Source organism: Malaclemys terrapin, chromosome 5, assembly GCF_027887155.1.
Source record: "Malaclemys terrapin pileata isolate rMalTer1 chromosome 5, rMalTer1.hap1, whole genome shotgun sequence".
In the NCBI taxonomy this organism is placed as follows: domain Eukaryota; kingdom Metazoa; phylum Chordata; order Testudines; family Emydidae; genus Malaclemys; species Malaclemys terrapin.
In genome coordinates, this window is record NC_071509.1 from 30,752,060 (window position 1) to 30,769,557 (window position 17,498).

The 17,498-nt window shown below is 46.1% G+C and overlaps 1 protein-coding gene across 4 annotated transcripts in view; it reads right to left on the minus strand.

Annotated features, from left to right (window-relative positions):
- The window catches only part of TAPT1 (transmembrane anterior posterior transformation 1), a 104,001-nt gene that overhangs the window by 64,388 nt on the left and 22,115 nt on the right, over positions 1 to 17,498 (minus strand). The window lies entirely within an intron of this gene.

Here is a 17,498-nt window from a genome sequence, read left to right on the forward strand (position 1 = left end):
AAGTAAGGCAGCATGGAAATACTGTGACGAACTCAGGTAAACTTAAAAAAAAAAAATGTATCTTATTCAATTAAAGATGAAAATGAATAATCCAATTGGTAAAGTGTCTCATTGTTGGCTATTATATCCAAAATTTCAATTATGTGCAGGTTTTTGAACAGTCAATGAATATCTATTGTAGAAACTGTCAGGGAGAAAGCTAAATGTTTTGTCAGCTGGGTAGGAAATTGTTAAGCGTTTGGGGGCTGTGAAATAAGCACACTAGGTAACATTTTGCGAAAGGATGAAACCCCATCTCCATTTTTGGGGGTGCAATTAGTGCCTGAAAAATGTACACCCATATTTTATATCAGTTTAACATTAAATGGCTTCTGCCACTTGAGTTGAAAAAAATCAAATTGCATACACTTTCATTTCAAACTGTAACCATTTACTTGATTTAAAAAGAACGGTTACTTACCTTCTGTAACTGTTGTTCTTCGAGATGTGTTGTTCATGTCCATTACACATTAGGTGTACGCGCGCCGCGTGCACGGACGTCGGAAACTTTTTCCCTTAGCGGCTCCCGTCGGGCCGGCGGGGCCCCCTCCTTCCCGCCAGAGCGGCGCCCCGCTCCAGGGTATATATATCCCTGCCGACCCGACCACTCCGGTTCCTTCTTGCCGGAGACTCCGACAGAGGGGAAGGAGGGTGGGAAGTGTAATGGACGTGAACAACACATCTCGAAGAACAACAGTTACAGAAGGTAAGTAACCGTTCTTTCTTCTTCGAGTGATTGTTCACGTCCATTACACATTAGGTGATTCCCAAGCTTACCATTGGAGGTGGGTAGGAGTCAAGATACAACTGACTGTAGCACGGCCCGACCGACCATCGCGTCCTCTCTGGTCTGATGATGGATCGCGTAGTGGGCTGTGAACGTGTGCACCGACGACCAGGTGGCTGCCTTACAGATCTCCTGGATAGGGACCTGCGCCAAGAAGGCCGTTGAGGACGCTTGGGCTCTAGTCGAGTGGGCCCGGATCTCCGGGGCCGGAACATTGTCGAGCTCATAACAAGTGCGTATACAATGCACAATCCATGCCGACAAGCGCTGTGTCGAGATAGGCAAGCCTTTCATACGTTCCGCAATAGCAATGAACAGCTGGGGTGTTCTGCGGAACGGCCTGGTCCGTTCCAGGTAAAAAGCCAACGCCCTCCAGACATCCAGGGTATGTAGGCTGCGGTGGTGAGGGTCCATATGGGGTTTAGGAAAAAACACCGGTAGGCAAATGTCCTGCCCCATGTGAAACTGTGATACCACCTTTGGGAGGAATTTGGGGTGCGGCCTCAGTTGCACCTTATCCTTATGGAACACTGTATAGGGTGGTTCCAAAGAGAGGGCTCTCAATTCCGATACCCTTCTGGCCGAAGTGATGGCCACGAGAAACGCCACCTTCCACGAGAGGTGCGTAAGGGAGCAAGTGGCTAGGGGCTCAAAGGGGGGGACTCATGAGTCTTGTTAGGACTAGGTTCAGACTCCACGCCGGGACAGGTGGGCGCGAGTAGGGAAACACCCTTTCCAGCCCCTTGAGAAATCGGGCCACTGTGGGGTTGGAGAACACTGACACTCCCAACTCTCCCGGATGGAAGGCCGAGATAGCGGCTAGGTGAACTCTAATTGAGGCGGGCGCAAGCCCTTGATTCTTGAGGTGCAGTAGGTAGTCCAGGATCGACGGAACTGAGGCTTGTAAAGGCTGTATGCGTTGAGGCTCACACCAGTGGGAGAACCTTTTCCATTTTGCCAGGTAGGTCGCTCTTGTAGAGGGCTTCCTACTATTAAGGAGGATTTGCTGGACTTGGTGAGAGCACCTGTGTTCTGCATCATTCAGCCAGAGAGATACCATGCCGTGAGATGTAGCGAAGACAGGTTCGGGTGGAGTAGGCGACCTTTGTCTTGCGTGACTAGGTCGCGATGGAGGGGGAGGGTAATTGGATCGGCTATTGACAGCTCCAGCAGGGACGTGAACCAATGCTGGCGTGGCCAGGCCGGGGCGATAAGTATGATCGTCGCCCTGTCCCTGCGGATCTTGAGGAGAACCTTGTGTATGAGTGGGAACGGAGGGAAGGCATATCTCAGGCTCCCTCCCCATGGGATCATGAAAGCATCTGCTAATGACCCCCGGCTGAGGTTCTGAAACGAGCAGAACTGAGGGCATTGGCTGTTGTCCCTGGTGGCGAATAGATCCACCCGGGGAAAGCCCCACCTCCGGAAGATCGAATGCAGGACGTCTCGCCTCAACGTCCATTCGTGCATTCGGTAGGATCGGCTGAGGCGGTCTGCTAAACCGTTTTGAATCCCCGGAAGATACGTCGCGATGAGGTGTATAGCATGGGCTATACAGAAGTTCCATAATTGGAGTGCCTCGTGACAGAGGGGAGAAGACCGTGACCCGCCCTGCTTGTTTATATAGAACATGGCAGTAGTGTTGTCCGTCAGGACTGCCACGCTGTGACCTTTTAAGGTGGCGCGGAAGGTCTGACAGGCGAGGCGAACCGCTCTTAGCTCCTTCAGATTGATGTGAAGCAGCTTGTCTTCTCTGGACCACAGCCCTTGGGTCCGCAGTTCTCCCAGGTGTGCCCCCCAACCCAAGTCCGATGCGTCTGTTACCAACGTCAGAGTGGGCTGTGGGGCATCGAAGGGGATCCCTTCGCATACCTGGTGGTGATCTAGCCACCAGCGTAGCGAGCCGAGCACCTGGTTTGGGATCGTGACCACCTGAGCCAATGGGTCTCTGTTGGGGCGGTGCGTATGGGCGAACCACAACTGTAGGGGCCGAAGCCTCAGGCGGGCATGTCTGACCACGTGTGTGCAAGCTGCCATATGCCCCAGAATCTGCATGCAACACCTTGCCGTTGTCGTGGGGAACATTAGGACCGTGCTTACGGCTCTGTGAATTGACCTGAACCGTGCCTCTGGTAGGCTCGCTTGTGCGGTTACCGAGTCCAGGGTTGCACCTATGAAGTCCAGCCTCTGTGTGGGGACTAACGTGGACTTGGGCACATTGACCAGGAGGCCGAGCTTGTTGAACGTCTGCAGGGCCAGCGTCACGTGAGACCGGACCTCGGCCTCCGACCTGCCCGCGAGTAGCCAATCGTCCAGGTACGGAAATACACGCATCCTTCTCTTTCGAAGGAAGGCTGCTACCACAGACATGCATTTTGTGAACACTCGTGGTGCTGACGCCAGGCCGAAGGGCAGGACCGTAAACTGGAAGTGGCGCTGGTCGACGACGAAGCGCAGAAAACGTCTGTGGGCCGGATTGATTGAGATGTGAAAGTAGGCGTCTTTCATATCGAGGGCAGCATACCAATCCCCCGGATCCAGGGATGGGATAATAATTCCCAGGGAGACCATACGGAAGCGAGCTTTGATCAGAAACTTGTTTAGATCGCGCAGGTCCAAAATAGGACGGAGGCCTCCTTTTGCCTTGGGGATCAGGAAATATCTGGAGTAGAATCTTTTTCCCCTCAGGTCTATTGGAACCTCTTCTACTGCTCCAGCAGCGAGAAGGGTCTGAACCTCCTGCTTGAGAAGTTGCTCGTGAGAAGGGTCCCTGAAGAGGGACGGGGAAGGGGGATGGCAGGGAGGGGGCGAGGAAAACTGGAGGGTATAGCCCGCCTTCACTGTGCGCAGGACCCATTGGTCCGATGTTATGCGCGACCATGCCCGGTAGAAATGGGACAGGCGGTCTTTGAAAGACAGAGGAGGATCCAGAATGGGATATGGTACGCTGTCCTTGGGCGTAACTTCAAAAGCCTGGCTTATTTCCTGGCTGTGGCTTGCCCTGGCCATGACTCTGGCCCTGGTTAGGCGTATTGTTACGTCTCCGCCTGTTATCCCTGCCTCGACGGCGGTACGGCTCGTGTCGGGGTCGAGGGTGGTATTGCCTTTGCGGCGGCTGGGGTTTAAAGGGCTTACGCTGCGTTACCGGGGTGTGCATACCCAACGACTTAAGGGTCGCTCGGGAGTCCTTAAGGCTATGTAGCCTGGCATCCGTCTGGTCGGAAAACAAGCCCGAACCTTCAAACGGGAGGTCCTGCAGCGTGGTCTGCACCTCCGGCGGGAGACCTGAAGCCTGCAACCACGCCGAACGTCTCATCACGACTCCCGACGCAATTGTTCTAGCCGCAGCGTCTGCTGAGTCTAGCGCGGCCTGTAAAGAGGTCTTGGCCACTGCCATTCCCTCATCCACCAGGGCCGTGAACTCCTGATGCGCGTCAGATGGGAGGGAGTCCTTAAACTTGGCGACTGATGCCCAAGAGTTAAAATTGTGCCTGTTTAGAATCGCCTGCTGATTGGCGATCCTCAGTTGAAGGCCCCCCGAAGAATAGACTTTTCTCCCGAATAAGTCCAATCTCTTGGCTTCCTTGCCCTTGGGGGCAGGAGCTTGCTGGCCATGCCGCTCCTTTTCATTGACCGCCGAGACCACCAAAGAACAGGGGGACGGATGCAGAAAGAGGAAGTCAAACCCTCTAGATGGGGCGAAGTATTTCCTCTCCACTCCCTTTGCAGTTGGTGCACTGGAGGCCGGTGTTTGCCACACCGTCTTATAGTTGGACTGTACTGTCCGTATAATCGGGAGTGCGACTCTGGAGGGGACCTCTGGGCTCAGGATATCGACCATGGGGTCATCCTGCTCTACAGTCTCCTCCGCTTGCAAGCCCAGATTGAGGGCTACCCGGCGAAGCAGGTCTTGGTGTGCCCGGTGGTCAATCGGGGGAGGGCCGGACACCAGTGTGCCCGCTACAGCCTCATCTGGCGAGGAGGAAGAGGTCGGGGCCTTCTGCCCATCCTCATTGTCCTGTAAACCTGTGTCAGCCAATTGTTCCTCTGTGGCCTGACCCGCAGCGAGGGATTGGGACGGTACCGTACTCGGTGCCGAGTCCACTCCTTCCCGCTCTGGTGGTCTAGAGACCGTTGCCTCCCTATACGATTGCGGGCGGTGCCGCGGGGTGCGGGATCGGTACCGGGATGGCCCGGATCTCAAGGCTCTCGATGGGGGCCCTTGTTGGTGGTAGGCCCAGGGTGTCCAGAATGGCCATTGGCTCGGCTGGCCCCATTGGGACTGACCGTAGTCCCTGCTGGCCTGTGACCTATGGGCATACCCGCCGTATCGGTCTGAGTCAGTCCCCGAGATCACTGACGGTGATCTGGAAGGCCACGGTGGCGCCGTCGGATGGTACCGGTCTGGTCTTGGGGAGTAACGCCTCCGCGACCAGGATCTGGAACGGTGCCTTGCCGACCTGGACCTGGACCGGTGATCTCGGGACCGGGAACGGCTACGGCTGGTCGGCCTCAGGAAACGACCCGCCGATGCCTCACGGTGCCGACTCGTGCTTGGTTGCTGAGTCGGCGCCGACCGTTTGCTGAAGCCCGACTGCTGCGGCGCTTCCTGCGCCGAGGGCAACCGGGAGTCCACCGAGGCGGAGCTCGACCGGGACCGGTCCCTGGAACGGTGCCGGGACGGCGACCGTGATGGGCGCACCATCGCCGGCTTGCCTCTGCGCAGCAGCATAGGCGGGGCGCCTTCAGCGCGTGTCGGGGCCTCGACGGAGAAGGCAATGAGGTCCTTAGCTGCCTCAAACGTGTCCGGAGTGGAGGGCTGTTCCACGAGCCCATCCCGGGGCTCAACGGGCCCTTCGGCGCCGGAGCCACTACCGGGGTCCGTGTTGGGGCCGTATCGGCCTTAGGGGCACTCGAGGTCTTTACCGGTGCCGCCCTCTTGTGCGGGGAGCGACCTGGGGCCTTAGGTTGGCCCTTCACTTTCGCCGGCGAAGACGATCGGCGTTGTGTATTTCCCCGCTGGGTCGGTGCCGCGGTCTTCGGATGACCCACCGGCGCCGGTTCTCGCACCGAGGCAGGGGCACTCCGCACGGAGGCAGCCGGTGCCGTCGAAGTGGAGGGCTGTAACGCCGTCTCCATGAGCAGCTGCTTAAGGCGAAAGTCCCTCTCTTTTTTAGTTCTGCGCTTAAAGGCCTTACAGATCTTGCAGCGCTCTTTCTGGTGAGCCTCCCCCAGGCAACGAAGACACGAAGCGTGGGGGTCGCTCAATGGCATGGGCCTGCGGCACGTGGCACAAGCCTTGAAAGCCTTGGGCGTGTGGCATACCCCACTGCCCAGGGCCGGTGCCGGGGCTGAACAAACAACCCCGGCAGGAACTTTAAGTACTCTAATGAGCTGTTAACTACTGACTAAACACTACAACAACTAACTGATAACTGTTAGATAACTCTAATTGACTATTGCTAAGGGACACTCTCAGACGAGAGACAGAGTTGTTCCAACGCCGCCACGGACGGTAAGAAGGAACTGGAGTGGTCGGGTCGGCAGGGATATATATACCCTGGAGCGGGGCGCCGCTCTGGCGGGAAGGAGGGGGCCCCGCCGGCCCGACGGGAGCCGCTAAGGGAAAAAGTTTCCGACGTCCGTGCACGCGGCGCGCGTACACCTAATGTGTAATGGACGTGAACAATCACTCAAAGAAGAATATTTGATTTTGATTTACCAAAGTTACAACCATTTCAAAAGTATGTGCTAAGAATCCACAGTAGCAAGTGTCATCAAGTCTGTATGTATACAGAGATTCGCTGCTCATGACCATCTAGTTTAGTGCACTCTTCCCCAGACTTGCCCACTCTCAGTATTTCACAACTTCAAGGCTACTAAAGCTACACACACTGCTTGCTTTGCAGCTTTTCATAAGAATTAAATATTAAGCTAAGTTTGAAGAACTGTGCTGGGGAGAAATGTCTTTGTTTTTGGTGGATACACCTTAAAACAGACATGTTCTCCTGTCAGTAATCTACAGGGATCTTTTCAGCTGCTTTTATGTACTCCTTTCTGGTGACAAAATGTTCACTAAACTGCATCCTGAAAAAGGCTAAATGGACCTCATGGGCCTGCGATTATGTGGCAAGTCAGTTTGAAAGGGAAAAGCTCATTCCTGCCTATTCTTTCTAAAAAGCGATTGTTCGAAGTGTAAAGTAAATTTAATTTATATGTTGTGCCTTTCTAACTGGAAACTGAATAAATGAACATTCAGGCAGGAAGACAACCAGTCAGGAATTCATTTTCTCCCTTCTCAGTAAGTTTCACCCCTTCTCAATCCTGACGTGTAGCTTCCAAAGCTGAAATTCCCACTTCTTTAAACTGAACCTTCAATCATAAGCTCTGGAATCTGCACTAACACATGGGCTACGTCTACACTTGGAACTGGGGGATGGAGGGAGGGAGAGAGAGAGAATTCCCAGCTCAAGCCGACATACTTACACTAGTTCTCATAAAGCCAGAGTGCTAAAAACCATACTTTGAAACCTAAAAACCATAGCGTTGCCACAACAACATGGCCCCGGGCACAAGTAGCTGGCTTGTGCCAGTAGACTTGGACTCATCGGACTTGGGCTAAAGAGCTGTTTAACTGCAGTGCAAACATTCGGGCTCGGGCTGGGACCCAGGCTCTAGGACCCTGCAACATGGCAGGGTTCCAGAGCTCGGGCTGCAACAATTAAACAGCCCCTTAGCCTGAGCCCTCCATCTGAGTCAGCTGGCATGGGCCAGCTGCAGATGTCTAATTCCAGCGTAGGCATACCCTATGAGTACAAATCCACCAACGTGTATGTTCTTGGGGTGGTTAGCCATACTCCATCATACTATTATTTTTAGTGCACTGTCTCAATGACAGATAGTGCGAGTAGGTTTAATCAAGTTGGGAATCATACACCCAACTCCAAGCCTAGATATAGCCACTGTCATAGGTAACCTGCCGTTAGTCAGCCTCTGCTATGCATGATCTGATCAACCCAGCTGGCACAAAGCAAGAGGCGAAATAGACCTCTTCTGTCCTTCACAGGGTGAATAAAAATCGTTTTTTGTTTTTTTTGTTTTTTTTAACATTATAGCTCAAAGATATCTCATCGTGGAATGGGGATTATAAATTATAATTCTATAGTATGAGACAATATATTCATATAATGTTTAAGAAAAGTTTTGTAAATGAGTTGCGATAGTTCATGGATTAGAGACCCAATCTTATGGGGTTCCACAGGCTTCTGTATAGATTATTTAGGTTAATCTTTCTATCTACCCAATGGGACTCAGTGCTCAGTCTAGAAGATACCATCAGAGATGCTTAGTTTTGCAGTTCTCAAACTGTGGATTTGTGTCTCCAGAGGTAACATGCTTGTTAACAGCAAAAATGTATTTAAATAAATAAATATATAGAAGTGAGAAGTAACCGACCTCAGCCCTATTGTCCCTCTGCAAATTTGTGTACACAGAGTCAATCCCTTACCTCTCTCTAAAAGTGCAACGTTTCAAAAAGTTCAATGAATAGAAGATTGTTGGGGGGGAAATAGATCTGGACAAGGCAAGAAGCCTGGAGATAAATGTGAAAAGGGAGAGACAGGCAGTAGAAACAAAAATGAAACTGTTTGAGCAGCATATTCCGGAAGTCTTGAGGTCTTTCTGAGTGTAGCCTTCACTGATTTGGAATCTACCATACCATTCTCTCACTAGAAGGGAAAACCTATAATGGCAGAAGGTCGAAAGAGAGGCCCAGTGTGGGAATATTTTAATGAAGTTCCTCTACCTGTGGGTAAGACAGGCACGTGTGCAAAATGCAAACAGCACAACAAAGAAATGCAAGGCCTGGTTGCCCAAATGAAACAACATCATGAGACGTGTTTCTCAGTAAGAAGCTGCGTTGAAGATGATGAAAGGAACATGTCTGAACATGCAGGATCTTCAGGTTGGTAAACTTTTTTATTTCATATTTCTTTCTTAAGGACCGTCTATCTTACTTCTCGACTATTCTTGAATTCTCATGTTTGAGCAAAAAATATAGCTGTTACTCTATGGTACTATCATTTTAGATGCAGTTGTGATAAAAAATAAATAGCTGAAATAGGCAGATTTTCTTTTTACAATTTCACCTTTAAAGTAGTACTGTCAGTGAATGCAATGAGTCATACTAAACGAGCAGTATGGTAATAATAATTAAATAACTGCATTGACTTATTTTGTTTAGGAGAATCCATCCTCAACATACAGGATTCTGAAGACTATCCACTTTCAAGATCACCCTCATTTTTTATAGTTTCAGAGTTGTCTGCCAATGATAGTGTTTCAATCACATCATGTATGTCACATAGCCACACTATATCACCTGTAGCAAAAAGAAAAAGAAAAAAAATCTCCATCATCCAGAAACAACCATAGATAAGTTTGTGATAAGAATCAGCAGATTACAAGAAGAGGTAATTGATGAAAAAATTACCCGGTTTGCTTATGCAACAAACTCTCCTTTCCGTATGATTGAGAACCCACACTTCATTAACATGGTTCAGTCATTAAGACCAGGATAAAGTCCCTCCAATAGAGCAGATGTCGCAGGCAAATTGCTGGATAAAGTCTATGAAAGAGAAATTGAGCAGCGTGCAAAAGGTCTAGAAGGTGAAATTGTTAATCTGAGTCTTGATGGGTGGAGTAATGTCTTCCTTACAGAAACAATTGATACATCAGGAAATGCGCACACAGCAGAATACTTACAAGAAGTAGCAGTAAAAGCTATAACAAACTGTGAAAAAGAATTCAAATATCTAGTATGCAGTTTGGTCACAGACAATGCTGCAAATGTATCCAAGATGAGAAGAAATTATTTAGAAGAGAGTCCCAAGCTAACAACATACAGTTACAGTGCTCATTTGATGCACCTCCTAGCAGACCTGTAGTGGACAGTTTTGAGCACTATATCAAGAACTTGCCTAATCTGATGACAGTTTGTGAACAAAATTCTGAAAAAATAGATGGCACTGTCCCAGCCAAAGTTCTCAACATTGGTCTTAAGAGAAATGTTGAACACATGCGGAGTACCCTGAAGCCTATTTCTGTAGCCTTGAACAAAATGCAGGGAAACAGCTGTTTTATTGCTGACACTGTTGAAATTTGGAAGGATCTGAGTGAGATCTTAAAAAGAGAAATATGCAATGACCAAGTTAAATTACAAGCATTAAAAAAATGAATGGGACAAGCACTATCTCCAGCTCATTTTCTTGAAAATATTCTCAATACTCGGTACCAGGGTCAAGCCTTGACTGCTAAAGAAGAGGAGTTGGCTACGACATGGACATCCGGCAATCATCCCTCCATAATGCCAACTATAAAAACTTCAGAGCTAAGGGTGAACCATTCAAGAAATATGTTTGCTGATGTTTTAAAGCAAGTCACACCAGTGAACTGGTGAAAGTCATTTAAGCACTTGGATTCAGAGACTGTTGAAGTGATAGTCTCACTTTTAACAGCAGTAGCTTCTTCTGCTGGTGTAGAAAGAATATTTTCTTCCTTTGGACTAATTCATTCCAAATTGAGAAATTGTTTGGGACCCGAAAAAGCAGGAAAGCTTCTTTTTCTTTTCCAGATTATGAACAAACAGGAAAATGAAGGTGAAGACTATTGAGTTAGCTGCAGAAGCCAATATTTCAAGTTTCTCGTGTTGACCTAGATGATAGTTGATTTAATTTCTTTTTTTTTTAATATTTCATTTAACTATTTTAGTTAAAAACAATTAACAAAAACAAACCTGATTTTAAAAACTTGAATGTTTAACTACATTCAAAAATTCATATTCTTGTTTTGTTAAAATATTATATGCTTGCTGTTGAAGAAAACAATCCAGAATACATAACGTTGTTGTTTTAGTTAAATAAAACAATTTAAATGTCTGTCTGGTGATGTTCTCCTCCTAATACAGCATGGCAAGAAAATCGTCGAAATATTAATGATTAACCTATTGAACTGGAGATAGTTCACCTCCCAATGACTTCATAAATATCTGCTTCAATTACCTTTGGTAAATTAAATAACCAAATAATCATTCATTTGCTAATATAGCTGTAAAACTAATCTGAAAAGTTTTTTAAAAAACCACTTTAAAAATGTATAGTGTGTACCTTCTAAAAATGAAACCTACATCTATCTCTGAGTTGTGAAGAATATGTATTAAGGTTATAACAACCAACAAGAATGCACTTTTATGTAGAAATCCATGATTAATCGAGTCTTCCTGACTAGTGATTTAAATCAAATCCACCCTGCTAAATTTTCACACACCCGCCCCCCTACATAAAGGTATATATTTTTAAAATTAGTTTTAGCTGTTAGTGCACGTTACGATGCTTTTTCAAGACTTTCAAAAGTTAACTGTTTGCTAAAATCAAATTTAAAAAGAAAATATAGGGGGAAAACGGCAACTATGAATGGTTTACTGCAAATCCCGAATACATATTATTAGTCCGAGAGCATTCCGATATTTAGTTTCCCTCTCAATGATGAAAGAGAGGGGAAGAGAACTGTCCCTTCCACCTCACCTCTTTAAGGATAAGAGGGGACCTCGTCAGGTAATTCACAAAAATCCACTCTCTCCCTTCTCCTAAATTGAAGTTGGTCATGTCTGTCTCTAGATTTTTGTGTCATCTACTTCCTGTGTTGGTATTGTCTCCTTTCTATCGGTCTCTCCTTATTTTCTGTCTGAATTCTTTCTAATGCCCTCCCCCCCCGCATATATATATATTTTTTTTTGCACAAAGGCATCTTCTGGGATAGTCCTTCACTTCTCCTCATTTTCATAAATAGCAAGTAGCCCCATTTAGAAGGGACAATTCATTTTTTGCAAATTGTTTCCTATTTTCCTTGGTCAGTGGAATTTCAATAAAATTGAGAGATGAATCCATATTTCTCTCCAAATGTATCTATTTTTAGCTTTCAAATGTTGGCAAGTATTTGACAACTGCATTGCAGCTACTCCCTTTCCAACTAAGCGCTGGAGACTGCTCCCTTCAGAACCAGTCAGCCTTGTTTCTTCAGATGCTCAAAGTAAGATACTTCCTTTTCTCTGCAGACTTACTCATGGTCTACACTAGAAAATTAGGTCAACATAACTACATTGCTCCACATTCTTCTGTTGACCTAGCTACCACCTCTCGGGGAGGTGGATTATCTACATCACTGTAGTGTTCTAGGTGTAGACATACCCCTAGTGTGTTACTTCTATAGCCTCCCAAACCCCACAGCCTGAGGAACAAAGGACAAAGTTTGGTCACAGCTGAGGTAACACTAATTTTAACCAATCCACCCAGTCTTTCCCCTCCCCCCTTCTCCAGTCCCCAACAGTTTGGGTCATCTTAAAATGCTCCCTGGACTAGCACATGTTCATTCCTTTGTTAATGAACAAGGTGTTCATGTAAAGATGCTAGTAGGAGCAGAACAAACTCATTGCTGACTACTTTAGCACCATTGTGAAAGAGCAGAAACAGCTGGTAAGAACACAAGGAGAAAGGGGATTTCTCACCCCTCCTTTGCACATGGAACCAGGACTTTGAAGGCACATGACTGCACGGTCCACTCAAGGCATGACCCGTTAATGAGATAAAGGCTTATCCCAATACCTTCTAACTTCTTGTCCTGCATCCCTCTCATTCCCTCTCTCTTACCGACGGACAAGTTAGAATTGTAGTCACTGTTAAACAAGGAAAGTTCAGGAGACAAAAGTTCTAGGTAATGATGTGTCATAAAGGAATTTAGAAGAGCAGGCAGTTTCTCAAGGAGAATATAAAAGGCACAACTGCAAACTATTCTGATGCGAAGGAAAGATAAGAATAATAAGAGGCCAATATGGCTCCATAAGTAGCTCTTTAATGACCTGAAAATCAAAAAGGATTCCTACAAATAGCGGAAACATGGACAAATTGCTCAGGAGTACAAAAAATTAGCACAAGAACATGGGGACAAAATCAGAAAGGCTAAGGCACAAAATGAGTTACACCCAGCAGTTGACATTAAAGGCAATGACAAAACTTTTTTAATACACTAAAAGCAAGAGAAAGATGAAGTAAAGTATGGGTCCTTTACTTATCAGGGAAGAAGAGCTAACAACTGATTACATCAAGAAGGCTGAGATGTTTAATGCCTGTTTTACTTCAGTCTCCACTAAAAAAGTTATGGTGACCAGGTACTCAACAAAATGAATATAAATAACAAGGGAGAAGGAACAAAAGCCAAAATAGGGAAAGAACGGGTTAAAGAATATTTAGATAAGTTAGATGCATTCACGTTGGCACGGCATGATGAAATTCATCCTAGAGTACTTAAGGAACTAGCTGAAGTGATCTCAAAACTGTTATAAATTATCTTCAAGAATTCCTGGAGGATGGGTGAAGTTCCAGAGGACTGGAGATGGGCAAACATAGTACCTATCTTTAAAAAGAGGAAAAGAAGAACAAGGGAATTATAGGCCAGTATGCCTAACATTGATACCTGGAAAGATACTGAAGCAAATTATTAAACAATAAATTTGTAAGCACCTAGAGGATAATAGGGTTATACAGAATAGCCAGAATGGATTTGTCACGTCAAGAACAAATTGTGCCAAACCAAGCTTATTTCCTTCTTTGATAGAGTTAATGATCTATAGATGGGGGAGAGGAGGAGAGGAGTGGTAGACTTGATATATCTTGCTTTTAGTAAGGCTTTGGACACAGGCCCACATAACATTCTCATGAGCAAACTAGGGAAACGTGGTCTTGTTGAAATTACTATAAGGTGGATGCACATCTGGTTGAAAGACCATACTCAGAGTAGTTATCAATGGTTTGCTGTCAAACTGGGAAGGCATATCTAGTGGAGTCTCGCAAGGGTCAGTCTTGGGTCTGATACCAGTCAATATTTTCATTAATGACTTGAATAATGGAGTAGAGAGTATGCTTATAATATTTGCTGACGACACCAAGTTGGGAGGGATTCCAAGGACTTTGGAGGACAGCGTTACAATTCAAAATAACCTTCACAAATTAGAGAATTGGTCTGAATTCAATGAGATAAAATGTAATGGAGAACATTCTACACTTTTGAAGGAAAAAGCAAAAGCATAATTACAAGATGGGGAATAACTGGCTAGGTGGGAGTACTGCTGAAAAAGATCTGGGGGATAAAGTGGTTCACAAATTGAATAGGAATCAACAATGTGATGCAATTGCAAAAAAAGGTTAATATTCTGCGGTGTTGTGACCCAGGAACCTTTTGGCACCAACTGGTAAAGGGTGCAGGGGGCATATGGAATTTTACAGGGATACTGTGGGTTTTATATATGCATAATTATTTACTAAAGGGTGACATGTGAGGTTTCTACCATAATAGCCCAACCTAGCTATGAATAGTATTTAAGAAGTTATATATCTATACCAAAAAGTATGTTCTTATGGCAGGAAACCAGGAGGTGACATGTCTTGGACAGATTCCTTTCTTCAGGGGTCTTCTCTTCCTGTTTGGTCATTGTGTATTATGTGTCCCAACATATGACTATTTGCATTCTGAATCAGATGCTTATTAAGGATAGAGCTACACTGTTTCTTTCAGCTGTGTGTAGAGCACGTATACAGGTACCTCCTCACCCCGCCCCCCGCCCTCCCCAGCACGAGTATAAATAGCGGCATATAGGACAAGGCACAACTTACGCGAGAAAAGACACTGAACTGAAGGGGGTGGGTATATACCCGAGTACATAACCTACATGGCTCTTTATTTGCCCAAGCCGTGCCTTCCTGCCTACCCTGCTATTTTTAGCAGCACAATGTTCTGCTGCCTCCCTGCTGCTGGAGCCTTTCCTGCCACAGGGAAAGACTTTGGCAGAGGCAAAAGGCTCCATGGCTACACTTATCCTACAGGCCATCGCCAGTGATAGTGTAGACACGGCCTAAGGGCTGGTCTACACTGGGGGAGGGGGATCGATCTAAGATACGCAACTTCAGCTACGCAAATAGCGTAGCTGAAGTTGAAGTATCTTAGATCGAATTACCTGGGGTCCACACGGCGCGGGATCGACGACTGCGGCTCCCCCATCGACTGCGCTACCGCCGCTCGCTCTGGTGGAGTTCCGGAGTCGACGGTGAGCGCGTTTGGGGATCGATATAGCGCGTCTTAACGAGACGTGCTATATCGATCCTGGATAAATCGATTGCTACCCGCCGATACGGCGGGTAGTAAAGACGTACCCTAAGATATTGCAAAATCTACCCAAAAGGAGTACATGTGAAAAAACAACCAGCAGGGGGGTGTCCTACTTATCAATGATAATGGATTGTTTGGTTATATCTAGGTCTTTCACTAAGGAGGCAAACTGACAGCATGACTTCTCTCATGAATGGAAGATCACAGCCAAACCTGGCTGTAAAATACTGGATGGACTTTGGGTGAGCATTGCTCTGTAAGGCATGAAAATATCTAATTAAGTAAGTCTAGGTTCTAAAATGCATGTTATAATTTTATGTTATATGTAACCATTTGTTTTCAATACTTCTACTGGCTACCACTTGAATCTCTATATTTTGCTAAATAAGCTTTTACTTGTTTTTACTATAAATGTATCTAAGAAAAGTGTGTTAAATGGAACAGTGATTTGAGGTGTAACTGGTAAGTTGGGGTGTACTGTTCTTCGTCACTTTTGAGGGCTGAGGCTGGGGCCGTAGCTGGGTATGGAACTGCGGCCGGGCACCAGGGGGCAAAGCTGGAGCCACAGCTGGGGGCGGGAGCAGAGCTGTGGCTAGGAGCTGGGGCCGTGACTGGACTGGAGCAGAGCGGGGCTGGATGGTGCTCCCTCCACAGTCCCCAAGGAGGCTAGCCCAGGCCCTGCCACACCCCCACAAACGTTCCTCCCACTGGCCTACTGCTGACAAGTAGAGGGGCATCAGGGCCTATGTAGACCTAGTATTGAGTGCTCGTGTTGTCCATGGAGTTGGGGAGTTGACCACCGGTAGGCAACCCCCTCCCTAGGCTTCAAAGCCAAATCTACAACTTCAAAACACCACCTACAAAGCTATTTTCAGAGGGCTAGCACAAGCCCTACCAGAAGCAAGTCTGTCGTCACAGACTGTGTAGATATACGCAGTGCTTTCTCTTTTTTCCTGGTCAAACTTTAAATCCTCCTCACCCCTCAGCTCTCTCTGGCTGTTGGAAGGGAGCAACAGTATTCTCTCCCCCAGTCACTTTCCTAATGTGAGTTGTTTACGTCTTCACTGTTCACTCTTGGCTGTATGAATAATATCTGAGAATGTCTCTAAATGTAATTATGCTCATGTGTAATTCAAGACTATGACCTAACTTAAAAATGAAATGGAACTACATACTGTTCCAGCATCACAAGAATCCCAGGAGAGAAAAGCCAGCTGCTAAGAGACATCACAGTTTAACCTAGACTTGGAGAGAAATATATAGCTTTCTTCTCCATATATAATATAGCTTTGCTTAAGGCAAATGAGTGATCACAGAAATATAGTGGGTAATGAGGAGATCAGTATTAAAAGGTGCTGATGTCATTAGTCCAAAAACATCACCTTACTAAGTAGCTAAAAAAGGAAACAGTAAGGGAATAAGGGAGACTGGCATGGTTAAACAGGCAGTTTACACACTTATGCTCATACTTTTGCATGTTTGGGTTTCTTTTAAGTTTAATCTTAGCACAGTATTTCTTTGCTTTTTAAGGTTGTTGCTAACCACTATTCTAAGAACTTTTACCCTTAAGTTACTGATATGTAAACTGAATTTTAGTTTCATCTTCTAGGTGATCTGCAAAGAACTTTAGAAAAACTGGAATTCTGCCCTTTTTTTGTTTATGATATATAAAAGATTTTTAAAAAATATGTCAAGTTTGGTATGCCCTGTTTTTTCTAGAGGACATCCAGGTGATCTCAGGAATATTTATTGTGAACTCCAACAATTTAGATGAAGAGATTTGAGCGCTGAATCTTTAACCAAATTTCATTTATTTAAATATTTGTCAGTCACTGGTAGTAAATAGGGGCCAACAGAAATATGAAAACAGAATTTTGTACAGTTGGACAAATAAAGATTTCCCTTCAACTGCTCAATTTTCATTCTTGGGATGTCATTATTTCACTCTAGCAGATCTTGGGAGACGCACAAGAAGAAAAAGAATGGCCCTCAATCTCTTCTGCTACTCCTCTCTACCTATGAGGGGTGCTCAGGAGCAAACACTCAAAAGGAAGTTGAGAAAGCAGGAACCCAGCAAAACTTCCTTTTTTCTACACTCTGTGCAGGAGATTTGGAGAGTAAACAACCTCTTCCCTTAGCTGTCACCTGCTTCCCAACTTGGTGCCTGGGGCTGCCTGCAAGCCATAGTTACTGCAGCAGGTTCTGATCTTGCTATTTAAAAAATTATAAACTAAAATTTGATCGCATGCAGCAGATGCTAATTAGATGACTTCAGTGAATTAAATTTACCTTACTCTTTTTTGGGGGGGAGGAGGGGAGGCTACAGAGTGACAAAACAGTTTGAAGACTTTCTGAACACACCCTTATATCAGATCAGGAATCCTTTGCCCTAATTTATTTTAAATTTGGCCAAACATTTTTTTCCATAGGCCCCAGACTATCAATTGTGAAGATTTGG